Source organism: Mobula hypostoma, chromosome X1, assembly GCF_963921235.1.
Source record: "Mobula hypostoma chromosome X1, sMobHyp1.1, whole genome shotgun sequence".
Classification (NCBI taxonomy): domain Eukaryota; kingdom Metazoa; phylum Chordata; class Chondrichthyes; order Myliobatiformes; family Myliobatidae; genus Mobula; species Mobula hypostoma.
In genome coordinates this window covers 47,317,718-47,345,402 of record NC_086128.1, presented here as the reverse complement: position 1 = coordinate 47,345,402, position 27,685 = coordinate 47,317,718, and the positions used below count along the sequence as shown (strand labels likewise).

Genomic DNA, 27,685 nt, shown 5'->3' with positions numbered 1-27,685 from the left:
TAACACAACCGAAAATAAAATCAGCCATAAGGAATAATGAAACAATTTTGATTTATCTTAGAGTAGATTAAAAGGTCAGCACAACATTGTGGGTTGAAGAGCTTGTATTATGCGTCCTTGTTATATGTTCTATAATTTTACATAGCCTTTTCCCCCAGGGCAGAAATGCCTATTATGAGAGAGCACAACTTTAAGGTGATTGGAGGAAAGTATGGAGGTAGGGGAAGATGTCAGAGGTAGTTTTTTCACAAAGTATGGTAAGTGCTTGGAACACAGTCATGATGTAGAGGCAAATACATTAGAGAAATACAAGAGACTCAGATAGACACATGAATGAAAGAAAAATAGGGTATTTGTGGGAGGCAAGCATCAGACTGATCTTGGAGTAGGTTAAAAGGTCAACACAACATCGTGGGCTGGAGGGCCTGTACTGTACTATGCTCACTTCCCACTCAATTTCTCTGTTCATTGAGTAATCCCCAACCCAGATAGACATGCTGTATTGGATGGCTACCTCCAATCTGGCAGCTGAAGCATTTCTGGAAAAGATTAGATATAAAAAGTTACAACACAAATGCTCCAACAATTTTTATAGATATATTAATGCAGTCCTGTTTCTGGAAGTTTTAGAAATTTTTGACCTAGTAGAATTAGGAAAATATGGACATGCTCTTAGTGGAGAAAGACAATATTTCAGGTCAATTATTGAGTCATAGTTTCATAGAGAATAGAAGTAGGCCCCTCAGCACACTAAATCCACTAGTCATAAAGTACCAATCCTATACACTTTATTTTCCCCATGTTCTAACCCTTGCACTCTGATCTTGGATTCTACTGCTCTCTTACACTAGCAGTGGTTTACAGTGGTCAATTACCTACCAATGCGAGGGCCTTTGAAATGTAGAATGAAATCCAAAAACATAAAAACAGCTCACTTGATCACAGGAAAAACATGCAATCTCTGCACAGTCAGCATTGAACCCAGGTTATTGGGGCAATGAGGCAGCAGCATTACTAGATATGTCACTAGTTACGTTGTACTGCAATGATGGGTTAGCTTTCATCTATTGAGAGACTTTTTATTCAGAAAATATCACCCATGATACCAAGTACTGTTGGTTTCAGGGAGGACCCATGGCTTCCGAGTAGGTTGAGCATGAGATCTGTGGTATTCAGGATAATCTAGATTCCTGCCAAAATAGCCTTAGTGGCAGGATAAAAGAAAATAAGACATCTTAAGATCAACTCTACCACTTTTAGTGATGGAAAGTATAAGTGCAGGGTCTTAGGAATGAACAGTGGACGTTTCAGGCAGACATCCTTCATCAGCACCTTCATTGGTGGAACCCTTGGATAAAAGCAGAGGTCCTTAAGATACAATTTCTGCCGGTTAATGGAATGGATGTTATAAATGAAACAATACTACTATACTTATCTACTTTCCCACATATACAGTAACTGTTAGAATCTGCAGCTGGGGAGTTATTCTTCCATTGCAAGGTCAAGACAATTCATTATGTTTGAAATGAAAAAAACAGATCTCAAGATTTGAATTAGATTTATAGTGTATGTAATAAGGGAGAATCGTCATAAGAGAAAAAAACCTGAGCTTCATCACATCTTGTAATTGGTAATCTGGATGAAGTAATTACAGTGTTATAGCATTCTGGGCACTCAGTTATTGGTTATACATATGGAAATATTCTACTTAAAGAAATAAAGTGATTTCAATACCACATTTATTTATTATTGAAATTACCAATAGCTAACAGATCTGTGCCAGCAGTGATTAAGTCTCATTCAGAGCTTCAGCATGCAGATTTTTAAACCATAGAACATGGGTTTCGTAGTGCCTCAAATTCCTAGCATTCCAGATTGCTGTTGACTAAATAGTGGTGAGCTTTGGATTAGAACTCCTGTCCATGTGGTGAGCATACTCCAACAATTAAGGTAGGTAATGAATTGCGGGAATTTACCTGTAACTGATGAAGGAACATCAGTTTATTTTCCACACAGATGTTATGTGACTTAGAAGTAGTTGTGTTCTTATTTATCCCATGTCTGTTGTTTCAATGTGGTACTGAGAACAGGTTTGTGAAATGCAGTCAAAGAAACCTAATTATTATGGTAGTGGGGGGCATGGGAATATATAAATGGGTAAGTGAGGTGTAAACCAAGCAGACTGCTTTGTGTTGGACGGTGTTGAGCTCCTACAGTGTTGATGAAGTTGCTTTTATCCAAAAATGTAGAGAATATTAGTAATTGATTTATTATTGTCACACATGCTGAGGTACAATGAAAACCTTTGTGGGCATGTCATCCATACAGATCTTTCCATACAGAAGTACACCAAGGTTTTACAAGAGGAAAATAATAATGCAGAACAGTGTTACTGTTATAGGGGAAAGTACAGTGCGGGTAGACAAATAAGGTGCAAGAGCGATGACAAGGTATGTTGAGAGATCAAGACTTCATCTTTCTCATATAAGACAGGGATGGCCAACCTATGGCACATTGGATGATTAGAAGTGGCGCATTGCACCCCAGTGATAATAATAAAAAGGTAAGCCTACTCATGCAAAAAGTATTAACCAAAAACCGATTTGTAGAAAAAATAATTTATAACAGGAATTCAAGTAGCTTCGAACTAGAAATGGGTTTTACTGAGAATAAATCTAAAACTTAGCAATTATTTTTAGCGATTTTATTATTTCGTGCACATCTTTTGGCGAGTGTTATCTTCTTTCACATTAATCTGTTTTCAATTTTTAAAAATGTTCAATGAGTCTAACTGGGAAAGAAGGACTTCTGTTCTGCAGTCGTTCCATAACTGCTCAATACGTGGTTGATACTTGTTTGATCCTGAGGCGCCAGGCGTCTGCACCAGCGGTGCGTCACAGGCTTTTGCCAGTCAGTTTACAATTGACACTCGTGCACTATGGAGTTGTGCTTTGTTTGTCCTTCGTGAACATTTGCAGTTTTTTTACTTTTTCGAAAATTAAGCCTTATTTTTACATTCAGTTATCCATCACAGTGCAAAAGAAAATGAACAAAAGAAAAGCAGAAAGTGATAGTAAGCATGAATTCAATGAACAGTGGGAAAATGAGTTCTTATTTATAGCGGGCCCGTCAGGAAAACCATTGTGCATTGTTTGTGAAAACACTTTCTCACATAATAGAAGATATGATCTTAATAGGCACTATAAAACACAACATTAGACTGAAATAGAAGGAAAACTGAAGCTAGTGCTTGGGTCTGGGTTACGAAATGGATATGTGATTAAGGAAAAGGAAGAAATCAAAAGAAGACAAAATATATTTGTTAGAAGTCTCATTAAGGTAAGTAATGTTTATCTGGTTTTTATATTAAATCAATATATCATGTAAAAATGCTAAATATGTCTATATTAACATATTTTTACAAGAATTGAATGGGGGTACAAGAGTTGTATGGCGCATCTGAACTCGTGCATGAAAGAATTGATGCATGGAATGTAAAAGGTTGGCCACCCCGATATAAGAGATCTGTTTAAGAATCTTACAACAATGGAATAGTAGCTGTCCTTGAGTCTGGTGGCATGTATCAGCAAACTTTATCTTCCACCTGAAGGAAGAAGAGGGAATGGCCAGGGTAGAAACAGTCTTTGATTATTTCACAAGCATTCTTGAGGCAGCAGGAAGTATAAATAAAGACAATGAAGGAGAAATGCATTTTCAAGATAGTCTGAGCTGTGTTCACGGCTCTCTGCAACACTTGTTTGCTTGGGCAGAACAGTTGCCATACCAAGCTGTGATGTATTTGGATAAATTGCTTTCTATGTTGCATCTGCAAAAATTGTTGATGGTCATAGTCAGTCATATTCCTGATTATTCTGTGGAGTTCCGGTCACTGTGCTATAGGAAGGACATCTTTAAGCTGAAAGGAGTGCAAGGAAAATTAATGAGGATGATACCAAGAATGGAGGACTGAAGTTGTAAGGAGTAAATAGGCTGAGGCTTCCCCCCACTCCCGCCCCAAGAGTGTAGGTGGCTGAAGGGTGATCTTGCAGACATTTGTAAAGTTTGAGGGAGCATAGATAAAGTGAAGATTCACAGACATTTTCCCAGAACAGGGGAATCGAAAACTTGGTTTAAGGTAAGAGGGAAAGATTTAAAGGTGGCCTGAAAAGCAGCTTGTTCCACACAGAGGGTGATTGGGTATGTGGATCGAGCTGCCAATAGAGTGGAAGACAGATACAATTACTATATTTGAAAGACACTTAGACAGGTATATGGATAGGAAGGGTTTGGAGAGATATGGCAATTTGTTCAGCATGAATGAATTAGGCCCAAGAGCCTGTTTCTGTGCTCTATTATTTGAAGATTCTCGTATATGCACTTCATGGCAATGGCAATCAAATTATACCACATAAATGGTGGTTTAATTTTCTGTCACTATTCTGAGGGGCTTCTCCAGGTTTAGAAGAGAACAATTAATGAACTCACTGTTTGAAAATGCCAACATTCTATTAAGCTGCAAACGTTGTTTCAGTATTTTCTCACTCACATTCCCTTTCAACATTTTGTCAGTGATAACTGATAACAAAATGCATATATTCAACTAGTTGTATTTCTTCTTTTAATTAAAAATACAGAAAAATGACTTCCTTACTGATATGTAACAGAATTTTTCAAATCAATATTCCCTCAAATTTGCTTCAGTTGAAAATGTTATTTTCAAGGCCTGTTGGTTATTGGCAGTGTACATGCCAAATGAATGATTTATCTGTGCCTTTTCTTTATCTTCTTACTACCATCATTAAAAGGCAGATTTCAGCTATATTGATTCGTTCTGTGGCTGAGCCTGATGTACACAGCAAAGGTAATGAGTTCTAGCAATATCCCTGCTTCATAGCTGAGGATATATGCTCCAGCACCAGCCCTGCCTTGTAGCCAAGCCTTTAAAGCACAATACATCAATGATATCCACCGGGCAAGATGAAGATTTCCCAGATGCAGTCATTTCAATCTTGCCAGTTACTGTTCCAACATCCAACACCCAATTATCAGTGTAGTTGTGAAAGTGTTGGCAAGTTTGTAATCAAGTCATATTCATCTGCTAATGACATGCTCATTGACCCTCACTTAGGATTCAGTGTTGATTCCAGATCTTATTACAGCCTTGCGACAAATGTGGACAAGAGAGAAAGGAGAATGACAGTTGTCTGCATCAAGGGGACCATTAGATTCGATTTTGGTATCAGGAACCCCAGTGGAGTTGAGGTCTGTGGAATTCAGGGCTAAATTTTCATTAGCTGAAGTCATGTCTCACAAAGGGAAGATGGCTGTGATTGTTAGAGGTCAATCATTTTAGTCCCTGTACTTTGCTACTGAAATTTTATTGTGGCCTCTTTGCCGTAGATGTCTTTAGTTGCTTCATCCTTTAATTCAAAAGTTCAGAAATAAGGATGGACAGTGCTTACTGTTTGGGGTGTTGAAATCCTCAGGAAATGTAGCAAACCCTCATATAATGATGTAGCCTGTATCAACATGAAACAGACCAAGACAATGTCCAGGTATGGACTGATTTGGTAAGTGAATTTCACTCCAGCTTTGTGTTAGGTAATGCTTGGTTTACTCCAGTAAGAGATGCTATATTAGTCACTCTTTACATCCAATAATATTGGCATGATTGAGTTAACATCTATGTAGTCAACTTTTACAAAAACTTGACAGAAATACTTAGCTAGTATTTATGTTACTGGTCTAGTTTATGTAGATAAGAGACCGACACTCTGACACATCAGGAGTATGATAGAATACTAGTCAGTTATCTGAACTAGTACAAAGTTCCAAGAGCTTCAAACAATTCTGAACAAAGCCATCCACAACCTAAATCACTCAGTTTGTCCAGTTTGCAACTCTGTCTCAAAGAAGGTCAATAGGCATGCAAAAGTGCAGTCATATATCATCTTGACATCTCTACTTCTCTGCTTCATTTTTTCATGGTTGAATCCCAGAACTATATACATAGTCACACTATGGTAGTACTTTCAAACCTTAGGAAGCAGTATTAAAGAAGTCAGTTCACCAATATACGCTCAAGGACAATTAAGGACGAGGAAGAAATTCTAGCCTTACCAGCAATGGTCACATGCGATTAATTAAAAATGTATGAAAAGATTAGTCCTATTTTTGGCATTATTACTGTTTTATTCATTGATTCATCAATAATCTTGTATTATTTGGCTGAAAAATTAATGTTTTCAGCTAAGAAGGAAACATTCTGGTATTTTTGTGTTGATGATTTTCCAAGCCAATTCAAAACTGATGTTTCCCCATGACCTTATTTCCAAAAGCTCATCCATTCTCTCTTAAAAGCTTCACTATGTTTTACCTTAGATGCTTATTTTGGCAATAAACTCCATTTTCTCATACCAGTTGAGGTGGTATGTTTCTGTTTTGCAAGTTTAATCTTGAGTGTGTAGATACTTGTAGATTATTTAGCTTCTGTTCCAAGGATGACACAGTAGCGTTGTTGAAGTTCACCCTGTGTAGTCGCGTAACAGGACTTTGTGCTTCCTGGGCCATTCCCAGACATGCACACAAACATCATCAGGTACATTGAGGACTGTTATGGCATCTCTCAAATTAATGATACAATGAATAGAGGAAAAAAACATTCTCATTATTTTTACTGTATATATAATGAATCAAGTATATTTTTTGGAAAAAGTTGTGTTCTGGATGACAGGATCCCTGATCTCCAACAGAAAATTATTCACACCAAACCTGGGCTGTATTTCTGGTGCAGTAAAGCCTAAAGAGTTCTGCAGCAGTTAGTGGACAAGTCAGAATGTTCCCAACTATTTTCCTTACTAGCTGTGAGAAACCAAAATCAGATTGATTTCTTTCTGAAAGAAACTCTGAGACCTTTTCCATTGACATGCGAGTCCCTATGTTTGGTCTAAGCTGCTATTAGAATTTCCCCCACCCAACCCACAGTATTTACCTGCTTTGGTAATCTTGTCTATGCTCTTCAAGCAGGACCTGATCAAGCCTGAAGTGGAAAAACCTAAAGGCCAGAACATCAACCACACTGATGGCCCTTAACTGGTCTAAATTTCATAAAGCCAAATGGCAGGAAACAAGGTGGCGCAAGCTCTTGCTCACTACAATATGGAAGCATCTCTGGACTCAGTAGTTGGGCCTGTGGCAGATCTGGAGGTCAGATGCACCAGATTTGACTTTCAGTGCATAGGAGAGCGTAGAGGTGGAAATCAAAGATGTGCTGGCATCAGATAATGGAACAGCCCAATCGTGATTTAACTCATGAATTCTGAATACCTTGCAGAATACTCCATTGCTCAAACTGGTCCAACTTTGAAATGGGAATTGGTAAATTGATCTCTCATTGTCACATATACTGAGGTATTGTTAAAAAAAATCTTAATTTGGTATGCCATCCATATGGATCATTTCACCAAGGTTGGATGTAGCAACATGTACAGTGCCTATAAAAAGTATCCAATCCCATGGAAGTTTTCATGTTTTATTGTTTTACAACTCTGAACCACAGTGAATTTAATTTGGCTTTTTTGACACTGATCAACAGGAAAAGACTTTCATGACAAAGTGATCTAAATTAATTATAAGTATAAAACACAAAATTGCATAATTATTCACCCCCTTTAATATGACACATCAAATCACTGGTGCAGCCAATTGGTTTTAGAAGTCACATAATTAGTTAAATGGAGATCACCGTGTGCAGTCAAGGTGTTTCAATTGATCGTAGTAAAAATACACCTGTATCTGGGAGGTTGAACTACTGGTGAGTCAGTATCTGGTAAAAACCACACCATGAAGACAAAAGAACACTCTAAGCAACTCCATGAAACGGTTATTGAAAAGCACAAGTCAGGATACAAGAAAATTTCCAAGTCACTGAATATCTGTTGAAATACAGTTAAATTAGTCATCAAGAAATGGAAAGAATATGGCACAGTTGTAAATCTGCCTAGAGTACACCATCCTCAAAAACTGAGTGACCGTGCAGGAAGGGGACTAGTGAGGGAAGCCGCCAAGAGACCCATGACAACTCAAGGTGAGTTACAAGCTTCAGTGGCTGAGAAGGGAGAGATTGTGCATACAACTGTTGCCTGGTTGCTTCACCAGTTGCAGCTTTATAGGAAAGTGGCAAAGAGAAAGCCACTGTGGAAAAATTACTCACATGACATCTCGGCTAGATTTTGCCAGAAGGCATGTGGGAGAATGAAGTCAGTTGGAAGAAGGTTTTATGGTCTGATGAAACCAAAATTGAGCTTTTCGTCATCAGACTAAACGCTATGTTTGACGTAAGCCAGACATTGCATATCAAAAACACACCATCTCCACTGTGAAGCATGGTGGCTGAATCATGTCGTGGGGATGCTTCACTGCAGCAGGCCCTGGAAGGCTTGTGAGGGTAGAGGGTATAATGAATGCAGCAAAATACAGGGAAATTCTGGAGGAAAACTGGATGCAGTCTGCAAGAGAACTGTGACTTGGAGTATTTGTTTTCTAGCAAGAGAATGACCCCAAGCATAAAGCCAAAGTTACACAGGAATGACCTAAAAACAAGAAAGTTAATGTCCTGGAGTGGCCAAGTCAAGTCCAGACCTCAATCCAATTGAGAATTTCTGGCTGGATTTGAAAAGGGCTGTTCACTCATGATCCCCATGCAATCTGACAGAGCTTGAGCAGTTTTGTAAAGAAGATTGGGGAATAATCGCAGTGTCCAGATGTGCAAAGCTGACAGAGACCTATCCACACAGAATCAAACCTGTAATTGCTGCAAAAAGGTGTATCTACTAAATATTGACTTGAAGAGGGTGAATACTTATAAAGCATAAACTAATTGGTTGCACATTTTGTAATTTAGATCACTTTGTAGAGATCTGTTTTCACTTTGACACGAAAGAGTCTTTCTGTTGATCAGTGTCAAAAAAGCCAAATTAAATCCACTGCGACTCAATGTTGTAAAACAGTAAAACATGAAAACTTCCGGTGGAGGTGAATATTTTTATATGTATGTACTGATAATAAAATTGACTTTGAACTTCAGTGCAAAATAGTAAAGGGAAAAGCATTTCGATTGCCAAATATAGTGGTACAATTACAGAAAAAGTGCAGTGCAAGCAGACAAATAAGTTGCAAGGCTCTGACAAAGTACAAACCCCATTTCCAGAAAAGTTGGGATATTTTCCAAAATGCAATAAAAACAAAAATCTGTGATATGTTAATTCACGTGAACTTTTATTTAACTGACAAAAGTGCAAAGATAAGATTTTCAATAGTTTTACTGACCAACTTAATTGTATTTTGTAAATATACGCAAATTTAGAATTTGATGGCTGGAACACACTCAACAAAAGTCGGGACAGAGTTAAAATAAGATTGAAAAGTGCACAGAATATTCAAGTAACACCAGTTTGGAAGACTCCACATTAAGCAGGCTAATTGGTAGCAGGTGAGGTATCATGACTGGGTATAAAAGTAGCGTCCATCAAAGGCTCAGTCTTTGCAAGCAAGGATGGGCCGTGGCACACCCCTTTGTGCCAAAATTTGTGAGAGAATTGTTAGTCAGTTCAAAAGGAACATTTCTCAACGCAAGATCGGAGTACTTCGGAAAACCGTTGTCACTCAACACAGTCCGTCGCTGCATCCAGAAATGCAACTTGAAACTGTATTATGCAAGGAGGAAGCCATACATCAACTCTATGCAGAAACGCCGGCGAGTTCTCTGGGCCCGAGCTCATCTCAGATGGACCGAAAGACTGTGGAACCGTGTGCTGGGGTCAGATGAGTCCACATTTCAGCTAGTTTTCAGAAAAAAACGGGCATCGAGTTCTCCATGCCAAAGATGAAAACGACCATCCAGATTGTTATCAACGAAAGGTGCAAAAGCCAGCATCTGTGATGGTATGGGGGTGCATCAGTGCCCACGGCATGGGTGAGTTGCATGTATGTGAAGGTACCATTGACTCTGAGGCGTACATTAGGATTTTAGAGAGACATATGTTACCATCAAGGTGACGTCTCTTCCCGGGACGTCCATGCTTATTTCAGCAGGACAATGCCAGACCACATTCTGCACGGGCTACAACAGCGTGGCTTTGTAGACATAGAGTGCGTGTGCTTGACTGGCCTGCTGCCAGTCCAGATCTATCTCCTATTGAAAATGTATGGCGCATCATGAAGAGGAGAATCAGACAACGGAGACCACGGACTGTTGAGCAGCTGAAGTCTTATATCGAGCAAGAATGGACAAAATTTCTGATTACAAATCTACTACAATTAGTATTCTCAGTTCCAAAACGATTAAAAAGTGTTATTAAAAGGAAAGGTGATGTAACACAATGGTAAACATGCCTCTCTCCCAACTTTTGTTGAGTGTGTTGCAGCCATCAAATTCTAAATTTGTGTATGTTTACAAAATACAATTAAGTTGGTCAGTAAAACTTTTGAAAATCTTCTCTTTGTACTTCTGTCAGTTAAATAAAGGTTCACGTGAATTAACATATCACAGATTTTTGTTTTTATTTCATTTTGGAAAATATCCCAACTTTTCTGGAAATGCGGTTTGTAGATTGTGAGGTCAAGAGTCCATCTTATTGTACAAGAGCTCCATTCAATTTTCTCATAACAGCAGTCCTTGAGCTTGTTGATCCACACTTTCAGACTTCTGTATCTTCAGCTGATTGGAGGCAGAAGAAGAGAGAGTGTCTGGAGTGGGTGTGTACTTTGATTATATTGGCTACTTTACAGAGGCAGCAAGAATTGTAGAAGGGGTAGTTGTTTTTTGTGATGTTGAGCTGTATCCACAACTCTACAGTTTCTTGTGGTCTTGGGCGGAGCCTAATCAAGCCATGGTGCAACTGGATAGGATGCTTTCTATGGTAAATTGATAAAAACTGGCGAGGATCAATGGGAGCATGCTGAATTTCTTCAGCCTTCTAAGGAAATAGAAGCACTGCTGCACTTTCTTGGCCATGGCACCCATGATACCCATACACTTGTATATAATGTATGGAACGTATACATTTTTATGCGTGGTGGCAGTTCATGCCAGTGCACTTGCCTTCCAGATAGTTAAGGAAGCGAAGGCATGGCAGAAGACGTTTCTTGGTCTTCCACTTAAAATCCACCAGATAACTGAATGATCCATTGAAAACCTGGCGGGGAGTGCACAAAAAGCCTTAGCTCATATTTACTGCCCAGTTTAATGTGTTTTGCTTCAGTGCTTGTGGTTTCAGCTCTGACTGCCTCATTCCTTAATTAGTCGAGTTTGAACTAATTTCTGCCATTCTTGTCAGTACACATCATAAGAAGAATGAGAAGACTACTTGGTGGTTTAAATTTATTCCTTTAGCTCATTCAGCTGACAATGCAGCTGCATTTTGAACACCCTTCATAATTTTACTCCCAACGTGGCTAGTTACTTGAAAGAACACACAGAGTAATATGTCAGCACAAATTTATTTTTTAACCAATTTATGTCCCCTGATGCAGCGAGATTGAAACTCATTGAATTACTTTTCAGGGCACACTTTATTTAATGCTGCTACATAGATGAGTTCCAAGCTTTATTCTCTCTCTAGAGAAGTAGAAGTTAACCTTGTCTAAGATTGCCTCCCCTAAAGTGTTCGGAATCACAGTTGTGCATTTCTCCACCCTCAACATATATAAGTCACTTTGAAATGTCATAAGCAAAGCTAAAACAGGTTTTCTAGGTGACAGGGATATGTCTCAGCTCAGTTCCACTCTTACAGACCCAAGTCCTCAAAATGCAGGGCATATGTTTGTAAGAATGGAACTATGTACAGTATATGTATGTATAGATATAGTCTGACAGTTTGAAAGGAAACTATATACATTCTTACTATATATAACCAAAGGTCTGCATTGAACAGAGATTCTTGGATCTGTGAGGCAGTGACTCGACTAACTGCATCACTGAGTATTGTTGGTTGTTTTATTTAGAAATTGGCAATTACTGCAACAGGGATATTTGGACTCTCTCTTCTCTGCTGAACTCAGATTCTTTAGTTTTTCACACTTGTTCTGGTGATTGACATGATGTATGAGTGAGGGTACCTGGTAGTGAGGAATTGACAGAGAGGGAATTATGATATGCTGAGTTTTTTTTTCCTCAGGACAGATGGCAAAAGTTAGGAGTGAATTAAACCTCAGTGAATTCACTAATATAGTGTAGGAGGGTAAAATGAGGGAGATTACAGAAGTTTCAGGGAAACAGTCATACATGCTTAATCTCTGATTAAGCTGTTGTATATTCACTAAAGGACAGGTAGTGTGTACCACTGGCTCACTAACTATTCTGCTAAGAGCTCTCCAACCTGAAACATCAACTTGGTTCCTCCCAGAAAATATGAACTTTTGGAGGAATTCAAATTACATCCTGCAGTGCTTCTGGCTATTTGATAGCCCAGAGCACTTGGGGTGGGATGAGGCTGTTCAGGAAGGAGTCAGCTACCTGAAAGGACCTTGTCAATAAACTGGGAGGCAGACCCCAATGAAAGCATGCAATTGTGAATATACTGGAAGTCACAGCATACTTGGCAGTTTACCAATCCTAGGAAGACTTAATCTGTCAAATTTTGATAATCTTAAAAATTGTCATCTGATTTTAATAAGACTAATTCCTCAAGACCACCAAAATTCAATTTACTGCCAGACTTAAAAAAAAGTTGAAATGACAAAAACATCCAACAGATCATTAAAGACACTTTGCAGAAAAATCTAATGAAGGGAATTTGACATCAGGTATTAACTGTTTTTCTTTCTACAGATATGGCCTGACCAGCTGAATATTCCCAGCATTTTACTGTTTTTATTCCAATTTCCAGCATTTGCCTTTTTTTAAAAAAATTCATTCACCGCCAGACATGGTGGCTAAGAATTCTTTCACAAAACAGAAAGTTTATTGATGCTACACGTTAGAATTTTATCAGGAAACTGATGGTGATACTTATTGTATCATTCTTGAAGTTTGCAAAATTGCTTCTGGCTCTTCCATTCATTTGGTGCACAAACACTTGGAGGCACTGAAACATAAAATTGAATTTTGCATATGAAATTCACAGATACAATAGTCCAGTCATGCAAGACATGGTTCCCACATTCTATTAATGGCTTGCTTCAGAGACACTTAAAGTGGACTGAGCCCAAGTTGGTAGATTCTGTTAATTGAAACCACTTGTAGATCATTGCTCTATTAATTCAAGTACTTGCCATTTTGCTGTAGGCCTCCCCCACCTCCTCTCTAAAATCTTATGATCACCACAGCAAAGCTACTACCCACACCTTACTACTAACATTGCTTAACTTGAATCTCTTCCCAAACCGATGACAGTCATGAGTGCCCACTCAGCAGGTAGTTGCATCTGATTCAACTTATCCCACCACAACCACACTCTACAGTACACCATGCTGACCCACTGACTCCAGTTTGTGATACCATTCTAACTAATAGCCCATCCCCTCTCACCATCTAATTAGCCATTCTCCATTATACCCCCTCCTACTCCTGTAATGTGGATTGGAGAGTAGCAAATGTGGTGCTCCTGTTCAAGGGAATTAGAAGTCAGTGATTCTCATGTCAGTGGTAGGGAAGCTATTAGAGAGGACACTGAGGCTTTGTATTTATGCATCGCTTTGTGGAGGGCAGATCATGTCTTACAATCTTGATTGAGTTTTTTGTGAGGAGGTGATGAAGACATTTGATGTGGGTAAGGCAGGAGATGTTATCTATATGGTGCAGAGGACATTTACCATGATGCTGGCTGGATTAGAGGGTATGAACGATAAGGAAAGCTTGGACAAACTTGGGCTGTTCTCCCGAGTGTGCTTGAGGCTAAGGGGAGATCTGACACTGGTTTTTATAATTATGAGAGCCATGTATAGGATAGACAGGCAGAAACTTTACTCCAGGTTAGAAATGTCACTAGAGGTCATGCTTTTAAGGATGGGGAGGGGGATTAGTATAAAGGTGACATGGGGACAATTTTTTTTAATGTAGAGAGTGGTAGATGCCTGGAATGAGTTACCAGCGATTGTAGTAGAAGTACAGGAAGCAAGCAGTTTGTGGTGTTTAAGATGTTTCCAAATGGACATGAATATCAGAGTCAGTGTTATTATCACTAACTTGATGTGAAGTGCGTTTTTTTTGTGGTAGCAGTACAGTGCTAAGACAAAAATTACTATCAATCACAAAACAGTGCAATAAATTGGAATAACAAGATAGTATTCATAGGTTTATGGACTGTTCAGAAATCTGATAGCAGAGGGGGTAGGAGCTATCACTAATTCATTCTTCAAGCTTCTGTACCTGTTCCCTGTTCCCCAATGAGAATACGGCATATCCTCGATGGTAAAGGAACCATAAGACCATAAGAGACAGGAGCAGAATTAGGCATTTCAGTCCATCGAGTCTACTCCACCATTCCATCATGGCTGATTTATTATCCTCTCAACCCTATTCTCCTGCATTCTCCCTGTAACCTTTGACGCCCTGACTAATCGAGAACCTCCACTTTAAATATACTCAATGACTTGGCTTGCACAGCCATCTGTGGCAATGAGTTCTACAGATTAGTCACCCTCTGGCTCAAGAAATTCTTCCTCATCTCTGTTCTAAATGGATATGCCTCTATTCTGAAGTTGTGCCCTCTGATCATAGACTCACCTCTCGTGGAAACGTCCTCCCACATCCACTCTGTCTAGTCCTTTCAGAATCAGAATCAGGTTTATTATAAAAGGCTTGTGATGTGAAATTTGTTAACTTAGCAGCAGCAGTTCAATGGAATACATAATCTAGCAGAGAGAGAGAAAAAAATAATAAAATAAAACATAATAAATAAACAAGTAAATCAATTATGTATATTGAATAGATTTTAAAAGATGCGCAAAAAACAGAAATGCTGTATATTAAAAAAAAGTGAGGTAGTGCCCAAAGCTTCAATGTCCATTTAGGAATCGGATGGCAGAAGGGAAGAAACTGTTCCTGAATTGCTGAGTGTGCGCCTTCAGCCTTCTGTATCTCCTGCCTGATGGTAACAATGAGAAAAGGGGGTGCTGGATATCCTTAATAATGGACGCTGCTTTTCTGAGACACCGTTCCCTAAAGATGTCCTGGGTACTTTGTAGGCTAGTACCCAACATGGATCTGACTAGATTTACAACCTTCTGCAGCTTCTTTCGGTCCTGTGCAGTAGCCTCTCCTCCATACCAGACAGTGATTCAGCCTGTCAGAATGCTCTCCATGGTACAACTTTCGCAGTTTTTAAGTGTATTTGTTGACATACCAAATCTCTTCAAACTCCTAATAAAGTATAGCCACTGTCTTGCCTTCTTTATAACTACATCGATATGTTGGGACCAGGTTAGATTCTCAGAGATCTTGACACCCAGGAACTTTAAGCTGCGCACTCTCTCTACTTCTGATCCCTCTATGAGGATTGGTATGTGTTCCTTTGTCTTACCCTTCCTGAAGTCCACAATCAGCTCTTTCGTCTTACTGACGTTGAGTGCCAGGTTGTTGCTGTGGCACCATTCCACTAGTTCGCATACCTCACTCCTTACGCCCTCTCATCACCACCTGAGATTCTGCCAACAATGGTTGTATCATCAGCAAATTTGTGGATGGTATTTGAGCTATGCCCAATCACACAGTCATGTGTATACAGAGAGTAGAGCAGTGGGGTAAACAAATACCACTGAGGTGCGCCAGTGTTGATCGTCAGCGAGGAGAATGTGTTATCACCAATCCACACACAGACTGTGATCTTCCAGTTAGGAATTCGAGGATCCAATTACAGAGGGAGGTACAGAGGCCCAGGTTCTGCAACTTCTCAGTCAGGATTGTGGGAATGATGGTATTAAATGCTGAGCTATAGTCGATGAACAGCATCCTGACATAGGTGTTTGTGTTGTCTAGGTGGTCTAAAGCCGTGTGGAGAGCCATTGAGATTTCGTTTGCCGTTGACCTATTGTGGCGATAGGAAAATTGCAATGGGTCCAGGTCCTTGCTGAGGCAGGAGTTCAGTGTAGACATAACCAACCTCTCAAACCATTTCATCACTGCAGATGTGAGTGCTACCGGGTGACAGTCATTACGGTAGCCCGGATTATTCTTCTTAGGCACTGGTATAATTGTTGCCTTTTTGAAGCAAGTGGGAACTTCTGCCTGTAGCAGTGAGAGGTTGAAATGTCCTTGAATACTCCCGCTAGTTGGTTGGCACAGGTTTTCAGAACCTTAGCAGCTACTCGATCGGGACCTTCTGCCTTGTGAGGGTTCATTCTCTTTAAATACAGTCTAACATTGGCCTCTGAGACAGAGATCACAGGGTCATCAGGTGCAGCAGGGATCTTCACAGCTGTAGTTGTGCTCTCCCTTTCAAAGTGTGAATAGAAGGCGATGAGTACAATAGATATTCAATAGGTTTCAATGAAATCCCTGATTCTTCTAAACTTCAGTGATACAGGCCCAGAGCCATCAAATGCTTCTCATACCTGAATCTTTTCATTCCTGGAATCATTCCCGTGAATTTTATCTAGACCCTGTCCAATTCCATCACATCCTTTCTTAGTTAAGTGGCCCACAACTGCTCACAAAACTTCAGGTGTGGACTGACCAATGTCTTATAAATCTTCAGCATGACATCCTTGCTCTAATATTCTATCCCTCTCGAAATTAATGCCAGCATTGCATTTGCCTTCCTTACCACCATCTCAACTGCAAGTTAACCTTTAGGGAATCCTGCACAAGGACTTCCTAGTCCTTTTGCACCTTCAATTTTTGGATTTTCTCCTGTTTAGAAAATAGTCTCTGCTTTTATTCCCTTTAGCAAAGTGCATAACCATACTCTTTCTGCACTATATTCCATCTGCCATTTTGCTCATTCTCTCAATCTGTCTTCTGCAGACTGTTGCCTCAATGCTACCTGCCCCTCTACCCTTGTATTTTCTGAAAACATGGCCACAAAGCTGTCAATTCCATCATACAAATCATCAACATATAGTGTAATGAAGCATTCCCAATACCAAACCCTGTTGAACACCACTAGTCACTAGCAGCAGACTAGAATAGGCTCCCTTTACTCCATTTCTTTGCCTCCTGCCAATTAGCATCCATGCTACTATCTCCCCTGTAATACAATAGGCTGTTATTTCATTAAGCAGTCTCATGTGCAGCACCTTGTCAAAGGCTTTCTGAAAATCTAAGTAAACAGCATCCACTGGCTCTTCTTTGTCTATCCTGTCTGTTATTTCCTCAAAGAATTACAACAAGCTTGTCACGCATGATTTCCCCTTAAGAAAGCCATGCTGGCTTTGGCCTTCTTTACCTGCACGATGCAAACACCCATGTCAAGAAGCTGTTTATTGACTACTCAGCATGAAACACAATCGTTCTTACAGCTCTGATCAAAAAGCTCCAGAACCTAGGCCTCTGTACCTCCCTCTGCACTGTTTCGTCAACTTCCTTACCAGAAGACCCCAATTTGTGTGGATGGGACATAGCATCTCCACCTCGCTGACAATCAACACTGGTGCACCTCAGGAGTGTGTGCTTAATGAACTGCTCTACTCTCTCTACACCCACAACTCTGTGGCAAGGCACAGCTCAAATGCCATCTGTAAATATAACTGTTGTTGGTAGAATTTCAGATGGTGACAAGAGGGTGTACAGGAGTGAGATTTATCAGCTGGGTGAGTGGTGTCACAGCAACAACCTTGCACTCAATGTCAGTAATACCAAAGAACTGATTGTGGACTTTAGAAAATGTAGACAAGGGAACACACCAAGCTTCAGAGGGATCAGAAGTGGAAAGAGTGAGCAACTTTAAGTTCCTGGGTGTCAATATCTCTGCAGATCTATCCGGGGCCCAACATATCGATGTAGCTACAAAGAAGACATGATAGCAGCTCTATTTCATTAGGAGTTTGAGGAGATTTGGATGACACCAATGACGCTCACAAATTTCTACAGATGTACCGTGGATAGCATTTTAACTGGTGGCATCACCATTTGATTTGGGGGACGGGGGAGTGTCTACTGCACAGGATTAAAATAGGTTTCATAGAGTTGTAAACTCAGCCAGCTCCATCATGGGCTCTAGCCTCTGTAGTATCTAGGACATCTTCAAGTAGAGATGCCTCTGAAAAGCAGCATCCACCATTAAGGACCCCCATCACCCAGATCATGCATTGTCCTCATTGCTACCATCAGGAAGGAGGTACAGAAGCCTGAAAGACATTGAACCCATGAACACTACCTCATTGCTTTAATTCTATTTTTGCACCTCTTATTTAATTTAAATATATATATATAACCTGATTCTACTGTGCCTCCAAGTACCCCGAAACCTCATTCTTAATAATGGTCTCCAATATCTTCCCAACCACTGAAGTCAGGCTTGCTGGTCTATAGTTTCCCGTTCTTCTGCCTCCCTCCCTTCTTAAAGAGTGGAGTGACATTTGCAGTTTTCCAGTGTTCTGGAACCATTCCAGATCATTACTCATGCCTCCACCATCACTTCAGCTACCTCTTTTAGAACTATGGGGTGTAGTCCATCTGGTCCAGGTGACTTATCTACCTTAAGACCTTTCAACTTCCTACGCACCTTCTCCTTCATAATAGCAACTTCTGTCTCCTGACACCCTAGTTTTTGGCATACTGTTATTGTCTTTCACAGTGAAGACTGAGACAAAATATTAATTTAGTTTGTCTGCCATTTCTTTATCTCCCCCCCCACCCCATTCCTACCTCTCCAGCATCATTTTCCAGTGGTCCGTTAACCCTTCTCACCTCCTTTACACTTTATGTATCTGAAAAGCTTTAGGATCCTCATATTATTGGCTATCTTTCCTTCATATTTCATCTTTTCTCTTCATATGATTATTTTTCATTGCCTTCTGTTGTTTTTTTTAAAGTTTCCCAATCCTCTAGCTCCCACTAATTGTTGCTGTATTATATGCTCTTTCTTTATGACATCATCAATCGTGGAGTGGGTTGTGCCCGTGATGGAGCCGGCTGAGTCTACAAACTTCTGTAGACTTGTGATCCTGTGCATCGAAACCTCCATACCAGGCTGTGATGTAATTAGTTAGTATACTCTCCACCACACAGCTATAGAAATGTACAAGTCTTGGTAACATACCAAATCTCTTCAAACTCCTAATAAAGTAGAGTCACTTGTGACTGCATCAGGGTAATTATGAAGGAATTGTATGATATATAGGAAAAGGACCTTTAGTATAAATTGGCATCAAGATTGCCACAACATTGTCTTCTGAATGGTCTGTCCCATGCTGTAGTGTTCTACAGAATGTTGCAATTGGGCTTCAAAAGGGCAACAATTATACCAGTGCCCAGGAAGAACAATGTAAGCTGCTTCAATGACTATTGTTTAGCAGCACTCACATCTAAGGTGATGAAATGCTTTAAGAGGATGGTCATGGCTGGAATCAGTCCTGTCTCAGGAAGGAGCAGGGGTCACTGAATTTTGCCTGTCACCGCAATTAGGTCTATAGCAGACGCTATCTCAATGGCTCTCCACGCAGCCTTGGACAATGCAAAAAACTATGACAGTATGCTGTTTATTGACTATAACTCAGCATTTAACACTATCATTCCTACAGTCCTGATCAAAAGGCTACAGAACCTAGGCCTCTGTACCTCCCTCTGCAACTGGATCCTCGACTTCCTAACCAGAAGACCACAATCTGTGCAGATTGGATATAACATCTCCACCTTACTGACAATTAACACTGGCACTCTACAGGGATGTATGCTTAGCCCACTGCTCTATTCTCTACACCAATGACTGTGTGGCTAGGCATAGCTCAAACAGGATCTATAAATTTGCTGATGATACAGCCATTGTTGGCAGAATTTCAGATGGTGATGGAAGGGCATACAGGAACAAGATATACTGGTTAGTTGAGAGGTGTCACAGCAACAACCATGCACTCAATGTCAGCCAGACCAAAGAGCTGATTGTTGGCTCAGGATGGGTAAGATGAGGGAACACAAACAAATCCTCAGAGGGATCAGAAGTGGAGAGAGTGAGCCTGGCTGCCAAGATCTCTGAGGACCTAACCTGGGCACAGCATATTGATACAGCTATGGAGAAAGCAAGACAGCAGCTATATTTCATTAGGAGTTTGAGGAGATTTAGTTTGTCAAACTAAAACAAAGCTTCAACAAATGTACCGTGGAAACAATTCTGCCTGGCAGCATCACCGTCTGGTATAGGGGTGCTACTGCACAAGATCGAAGTAAGTTGCAGAAGCTTTAAAATTAGTCAGCTCTATCATGAGGACCTGCCTCCGCAGTACTCAGGACATCTTGCCTTAGGAGTGTGGTGTCTATCATTACGTATCTCCAGCACCTAGGACATGCCCTCTTCACACCATTACTGTCGGGAATGAGGTACAGAAGCTTGAAGGCGCACACTCAGCAATTCAGGAGCAGCTTCTTCCCCTGATTCCCAAATGGACATTGAACCCATGAACACCACCTCACTACATTTTAGCACTACTTATTTTAACTTAGCATTAATAGACGTGTATACTCAATGCAACTCTTTTTTCTATATTTATCATGTATTGCATTATACTGCTGCTGTAAAATTAACAAATGACACAACATATCCCAGTGATATTAAATCTGATTCTGATGTTCTGTGTTGTAATGTAGCAGTATGTTTTGGAAAGCAGTTCCAAAACTTGGAGTAATCTGGGCTTTTAATATATACCATCAATCTGTATTTGTACAGAATGATTGTAGCTGAATGTGCTAACTTCCTACAGTTTATAATCCTCTGAAGGTTTATTGAGTTAGGAAAGGAAATTGTAAACATGGATAAGAAACTTAATATTGTGGTTTTATTTTGTCATTTTTCAGTACATTTGCATCATTTGGAAAGTTTACATTTGGTGTCCACCATTCTGCTGGGATGTTACTTTAAACTAAGCAAATACAGTAGTGATGGGTGAATAGGACTTGTCATGCATTTAATATAGGCAGTAGTGTTTAGGATAAGCTCCATGACAGACTGACCTGACAGAAGTGGAACAATCAAAAATCATGAATTGGAATTTCAGCAGATGGCAATTTGTGGAGACAAGGATATGTCATTGATCACAGAAACAGAACAGTACAACACGGCACAGGAACAGGCTCTTTGGCCCGTGCTATTGTGGCATACTAATTAATCTAGTAATTAAATACCTCACTAAAAGACTTCATTCTGCTTACACAATTTATACCCCTCCATTCTCTGCATATCCATGTGCTTATCCAAAAGCCTCTTAATTGTCTCTATTGTATTTTCCTCCATTATCACCCTGGTAGTGTATTCCAGGCACTCACCTCTCCATTGGAAAAAGTTTACTCTGCACATTTCTTTTGCACTTAACCCCTCTCACTTTAAACGTGTGGCCTCTGGTATCAGATATTCAACCTTGGGAAAAAGATACCATCTATCTCATCTATGTCTCTCATAATCTTATAAACACGATGGAAAATTAAGTCAGGGGCGATGTAAGAGATGAAAAGTTTACAATAATGCTACCTGATATGCTGAGTTCCTACAGCATTTGGTGTATGTTACAGGTTTCCCCCGCCATCCAAAGGTAGAGCGTTCCTATGAAACAGTTCGTAAGCCAAAATGTTGTAAAGCAAAGAAGCAATTACCATTTACTTATATGGGAAAAATTTGTGAGCATTTGCAGACCCAAAAATAACCACCAAATCATGCCAAATAACACATAAAACCTAAAATAACAGTAACATATAGTAAAAGCAGGAATGATATGATAAACACACAGCCTATATAAAGCAGAAATACTTTTCTACAATCACTGTTCTCCGTAGCGAAAATCTCATGCAAGCACCGTCGGCAGAAAATCTCATGCAAGCGCTGTTGGCAAAAACACGGCGCAAGCGCTCTCCAGTAAGCTTTAAGCTATGAAGCTGCCAAATCATACCAAATAACACGTAAAAATACACAGCCTATATAAAGTAGAAATAATATATGTACAGTGTAGTATCACTTATCGAAATTGGTTCAGCACTGAGCACACCGATGATGGTATGTTAGACTGAGTTGTCGCAGGTTGGGTGGTGCAGTGGCCCCCACCCTCTAGGCCGCCGACTGATACTGATCTGCGAAGCATGCAGGGATGCAACGGTAGCCGGGAGGCACACAGCACATCTTTAAGAAAAAAGCCGAAATAAACACCTAATTAGTTAGCATGTTTATTTCGGCTTTTTTCTTAAAGATGTGCTGTGTGCCTCCCAGCTACCGCTGCATTCTCCGCGAATAGGCGGGGTGATGGGACACTGGCGTGTCATCTCATCGTCTGTTTCCATTAGAGCAGGTAGCTCATCTTCTCCTATGACTGCCCACCTCGATGTCGAAGGTCGAGGTTCGTCATCTGCTGTGGCTGATGTGGAAGGCTCGCTTGACTGCTGAGCCTCACGCATTTTTCTATCATACAGTTCTTTGTAAGGACTCAAACCATGCTGCAAATATCCCCTAAACCGACGTACTCTTTCAAAATTAAAGTGATACTTATCATTATTCATTCGGTTTCGATTGTTATCCTTTCTTCTTCCAATTGCATCAGCTCTTCATCCATCAGTTCTTGGTCACTGGATGCCAAAACCTCTTCAACATCATCTTCGTCAGCTTCCACAAGCCAAACTCACCTTGTCCTTGCTTCGTTCACCATGATCAAAACGCTTAATTATGTCTAATTTTATGTTAAGTGTAACACCTTTACGAGCTCTTTTAGGCTTTTCCGATACCTTAGAACTCATCTTGCAAACGGCTGCTCACAGGCACGTGTTAAAGCAATGCCATTCCGAATCCGGGGGACAGCACCTGCTCGGGGTGCGCAGTGCCTTTAATCGCACGCTGATTTTCTCCACGCGCTGCTTTTTTTCGTAACAGTGAAAACACCTTCTGTTAGCGAAAACAGGGTATTAATGTAGGTCTTTTGTAACAGTGAGGTTTCGTAAAGCGAACGTTGGAAAAGTGGGGGACACCTGCAGAAACTCTTGTGTCAGACATCCCACCTTGCAAAAACTCATTTCAGGGAGGTAGCACCATCAATTTGCGGGAGCCTTCCGGGAGAGGTGGGATGTCTGCAATAGAGTAACTCCTTAGCAGCCAGCCAGCTAGTTTAAATAACGTTAACTATGCTAAAGAACGAATGACACCTGTTAAACTCACCTCAACACGTCTTTTACATTTTAACCCACCATGGGCAATAGAAAAGTCACTGTTGCAAACAGTGCAGCGAGCAACACTGTCATTATTTTTGCCCCCTATTAGGCAGTGGTACACTTTAGGGTAGTCTGGGGTGACGTATGATTTATATTTTCTATTTTTGGAACACTCTCCCATGGCGCGCTCTCTGTCTCTCGCTCGCTCTCTCTCTCTCTCTCTCTCGCTTTCACTCTCACGCTCTCTCTCTCTCATGGTCGCTCTCGCACTTTCTCTCTCGCTCGCTCACTCTCGCTTGCTTTCTCTCGCACTCTATCTCGTGGTCACTTTCGCGCTTTCTCTTTTGCTTTCTCTCTCGCGCTCTCTCGCTCGCTCGCTCTCAAAAAAATTGATTTCTGTGACATTGTATATAATTTGCGGGCATCAGGGAGCCACTATTAATATGCGGGAGACTTCCGGAACTTCCGGGAGAAGTGGGATGTCTGTTGCGTTTATGGTTTCATTACCACACTATTCTCCTGTGTTTAGAGTCATACAGCACAGAAACCGGTCCTTTGGTCCTCCAAATCCTTGCCAACCATCAAGAACTGCCATTTTATTCCCATCAACTCCCTCCAAATTCGAAAACTCTCCTACATGCTAGAGGTATTTTACAGTGGCCAATCAGCCTACCACCTAGTCAGAAAATGCAAATTTCACACAGACAGCACTGCCGGAATGTGAATGGGAAGTAGAATTAAAATAGGAGGCCACCAGGAAATCCAACCTGTTGTGGAAGGTGGAGTGAAAGTGCTCGATTTAAACTACAGTATTAAGGAAAATAGAATACATTTTCATCTCCTGAAACTGAACACTTTCAGTAAAGAACTAGCCTGCTATTGCCCAAGGTCTATAGAGGATGTACTGTTATGGATATTTCTTAGTACAGAAGCAAATTACAATGCAACCTGCTGGTGATGAAACCTACTGACAACAAAATTACTCATACTGTAGGATCTACCTATTCTTCAAAGTGTTCCTTATAAAAACCTGCCCACTGTGAATCCTACCCACTCACAGAACCTAGCATTATAGAACTTGACCACGATGGAACATAACCACCTTTCAACCTATTCACTACACATTAATACTGACTCCATTAGAACCTGTCAACCACCTTACTGGTATGCTAATGAAAATACCCATGTTAAAAACATTGCATTTTAGAACCTAGCCCTTACTGATCTTGCCCCCTAACGAACAAGTCCGCTCAAGAACCTATCCGTATTGAAGCCTGCTTTCCCTTGAAATGAGCCATGACAGTGCCTGCCCATTGTAGAAAAGGATCTGCAGTAGAATCTACCTGCTATATTACCTGCTGTCCATCGTACCTTCCTCCTTAGAAGAAGCCTGCTATAAAACCTACCCAGAATGATCCATGATTGACCAACTCTCCATGCCACCTGAACATTGTTGCATCATTCACTATATTCATTACAATACCGGGCCATTAGATAGCCATCTATAGAACCCCTATGGAACTGTTAATTTATTCACTATTTCTTATAGAATCAGCCTATTACACTACTGAAGTAAAATAAAATTAAAATGCTGGAAACACTAGCAGGTTAGGCAGCGTCAGTGGATAGTGAAACAGAGTGATTGTTTGTGTTCAATGCCTTTCTGTAGAACATTAGCAACTTTCATACCTGTATCCATTATATAACCTACTTTGCTCAATGTAGGATTTCCACAATTGCAAGCCTTCCCTTTATAGAAATGGCTCAGTGATAAATCCTTGCAGCTGTAGAACATTCTTATCACAGAAGCTACTCAGTTACTTTATAGAATTAAAATCACATTGGTTTAATATGATGCCTGCAAGTGAAAGGCAAAATGTTCTCCCGTATGATTGGCACCATATTTTATTAAATAGAAAATAACCTCGCATCTCATGTTAAGCTGCAAATAGAAATTTATCTTGTTTAATTGTTCATTTGTAATATAGTTTGGCTGAATTAAGCAACTAAATAAGTAATATTTAGATTTTTGGTGGGTGTTTTATGCCAATACAGCACTGAAAGATATTTACATTGCTTATAACTTAAATTATAAATTACTGCATGTTGTATTTTCCCATTTAGATTTCAGTACTGATCTGACAGAAGGAAAAATTACAGTGGATTCAAACATTTTAATAGAATAAATCTGTACTGTAAACATAACATTGTTTGGCAAATTTAAGAAAATAAAATACAATTATGATGTTGAGGGTCGCTTACATTTTTGAGATTTTATTCTATTCATGCTCTCTCTTTAATCCATTTTCCTTAATCTTTCATTAATTTATCTATTTAGAACTAGTTCTACAAGGGTTCAGGTTTAGGCGTTGTTTTCTTTCAGCATTACTTTTTCTGAGCCCTGTGTATGCTATTAAAACTGACAGGTTTTTTTGATTATTAGTGGTGTTTTTCCATCTCTCTATCCTAAAAATAGTGTTTTTTTCATAAATTTAAATTAAATGTATTCACAGCTCCAAATGTAATTGTTGGTAGAGTTTCCATCTATTAACTGTGAGAGCATCAATTTCTCAATATTATTTAAGAAAAATATGCTTGTTCTGAGGCTAATGCTTATTCTGCAATGCAATACCTCTATATAGCTGGCAAGAATAGAAATGTGTTTCTGATTGCTTAAGATAAATATATGGTAGGGTTGCATTTACTTCAACATAACACTGCATTGGCTACAATGTAACTAACGTTGGGAGGAGATTACATCCAGTGTCACATTCAAAAACCAATATTTCCCCCAGTTCATGATAATGTAAAACATGTAAAATCGTTTAATTTCTTTCTCTACAGCCATTAAATTTGTGATGAAGTCAAGGATGACAATACGAGTTGATTTTGTAATGCCTCCTTTCTCTTATTGCACCAGTGATATATATTAAAAAAGCTGATTGCCACAGAAACTCATGTCAGAATCAGAATCAGGTTTATTATCACTGGCATGTGAAGTGAAATACATAATCTAGCAGAGAGAGAGAAAAAAATAATAATCAGTAAAAAAAACATAATAAATAAACAAGTAAATCAATTACATATATCAAATAGATTATTTAAAAATGTGCAAAAACAGAAATACTATATATTAAAAAAGTGAGGTAGTGTCCAAAGCTTCAAAGTCCATTCAGGAATCGGATGGCAGAGGGGAAGAAGCTGTTCCTGAATCGCTGAGTGTGTGCCTTCAGGCTTCTGTATCTCCTACCTGATGGTAACAGTGAGAAAAGGGCATGCCCTGGGTGCTGGAGGTCCTTAATAATGCACCCTGCCTTTCTGAGACACCACTCCCTAAAGATGTCCCGGGTACTTTGTAGGCTAGTACCCAAAATGGAGCTGACTAGAATTACAACCCTCTGCATCTTCTTTCGGTCCTGTGTAGCAGTCCCTCTATACCAGACAGTGATGTGGCTTGTCAGAATGCTCTCCACGGTACAAATATAGAAGTTTTTGAGTGTATCTGTTGACATCCCAAATCTCTTCAAACTCCTCATAAAGTATAGCCACTGTCTTGTCTTCTTTATGACTGCATCAATGTGTTGGGACCAAGTCAGATCCTCAGAGATCTTGACACCTGTGGTAAACCATGTTTATGTAAGGGGGTTTCGTCTTTTATGTTACTGCGGAGGCTAATTAAAATGGCTTCTTTGTTATGTTAAATGCTGAGAGAGTCTCTAGCTAGACATTTGCTTGGGTTAATACAGGTAACAGTGTGCTATTAATCAATTGGGATAGTTGTTATGATTTTGGTCTATCCGGAAGATTTGTATGCGCGGGGTTTTGGGGCAGAAGGCGGGAGAGAGAGACAGAGAATGGACCAGGTGCTGTGGTGTCCACTAACGGGGTCGAACCCCGAGGAGGGCATTCGGCGAGGAGACGGTGTCGGACTCGTGTGGAGCATCTGGTCGACCACCGTTGTTGGTCCCAGGTGGCCGGTCGAGGTGGTCCGAGGGGTCGCAGGGTGAAGAAGAAGGGTCCCGAGCTCCAACTGTGCATGAAGAGATTGAACTTTGATAAGTGTGGCGTCTTTTATTTTCCTTTTATATTTTATTCTCGATTAATTATATAGTTCCAGTAATATCTATAAACTGTAAATCATTTAATCGTATCTGGTGTATTGTCTGTTATTTGGGTGGAGTGGGGTACATCACACAGCATCCACACAAACTAATTACCCAGTTTGGTGGGGCCGAGGCTGTTTCCCTAGACGACAGAGAGCCGAGCGACCCTGAGGGTGGCCGGGGGGCTACATATATAGGTTGTAACTGGGTTACCTGCCTGGACATGCCTGGACGTGCCCCTCTGCTGACTGCTCCTGTGGCTCCTCCCACAGACCCCTGAATAAAAGCGTCACTGCTCCTCCCACAG

General features: G+C 40.2%; 1 protein-coding gene and 1 long non-coding RNA gene across 5 annotated transcripts in view; one reads left to right on the top strand and one right to left on the bottom strand.

Annotated features, from left to right (window-relative positions):
- Positions 1-27,685, top strand: part of asic2 (acid-sensing (proton-gated) ion channel 2) — a 717,277-nt gene that overhangs the window by 458,486 nt on the left and 231,106 nt on the right. The gene's annotated exons all lie outside the window — the stretch shown is intronic.
- Positions 12,974-27,685, bottom strand: part of LOC134340608 (uncharacterized) — a 129,465-nt gene continuing 114,753 nt past the window's right edge. For 2 of the 4 annotated variants that reach the window (XR_010016594.1, XR_010016593.1), the window contains 2 exons: positions 21,618-21,689; positions 14,731-14,853 (listed from right to left, as the gene is read on the bottom strand). This is a non-coding gene — a long non-coding RNA (uncharacterized LOC134340608). Of the gene's footprint in view, positions 13,086-14,730; positions 14,854-21,415; positions 21,507-21,617; positions 21,690-27,685 lie in introns of those variants that run through there. The other 2 variants (XR_010016596.1, XR_010016595.1) reach the window with 2 other exon arrangements.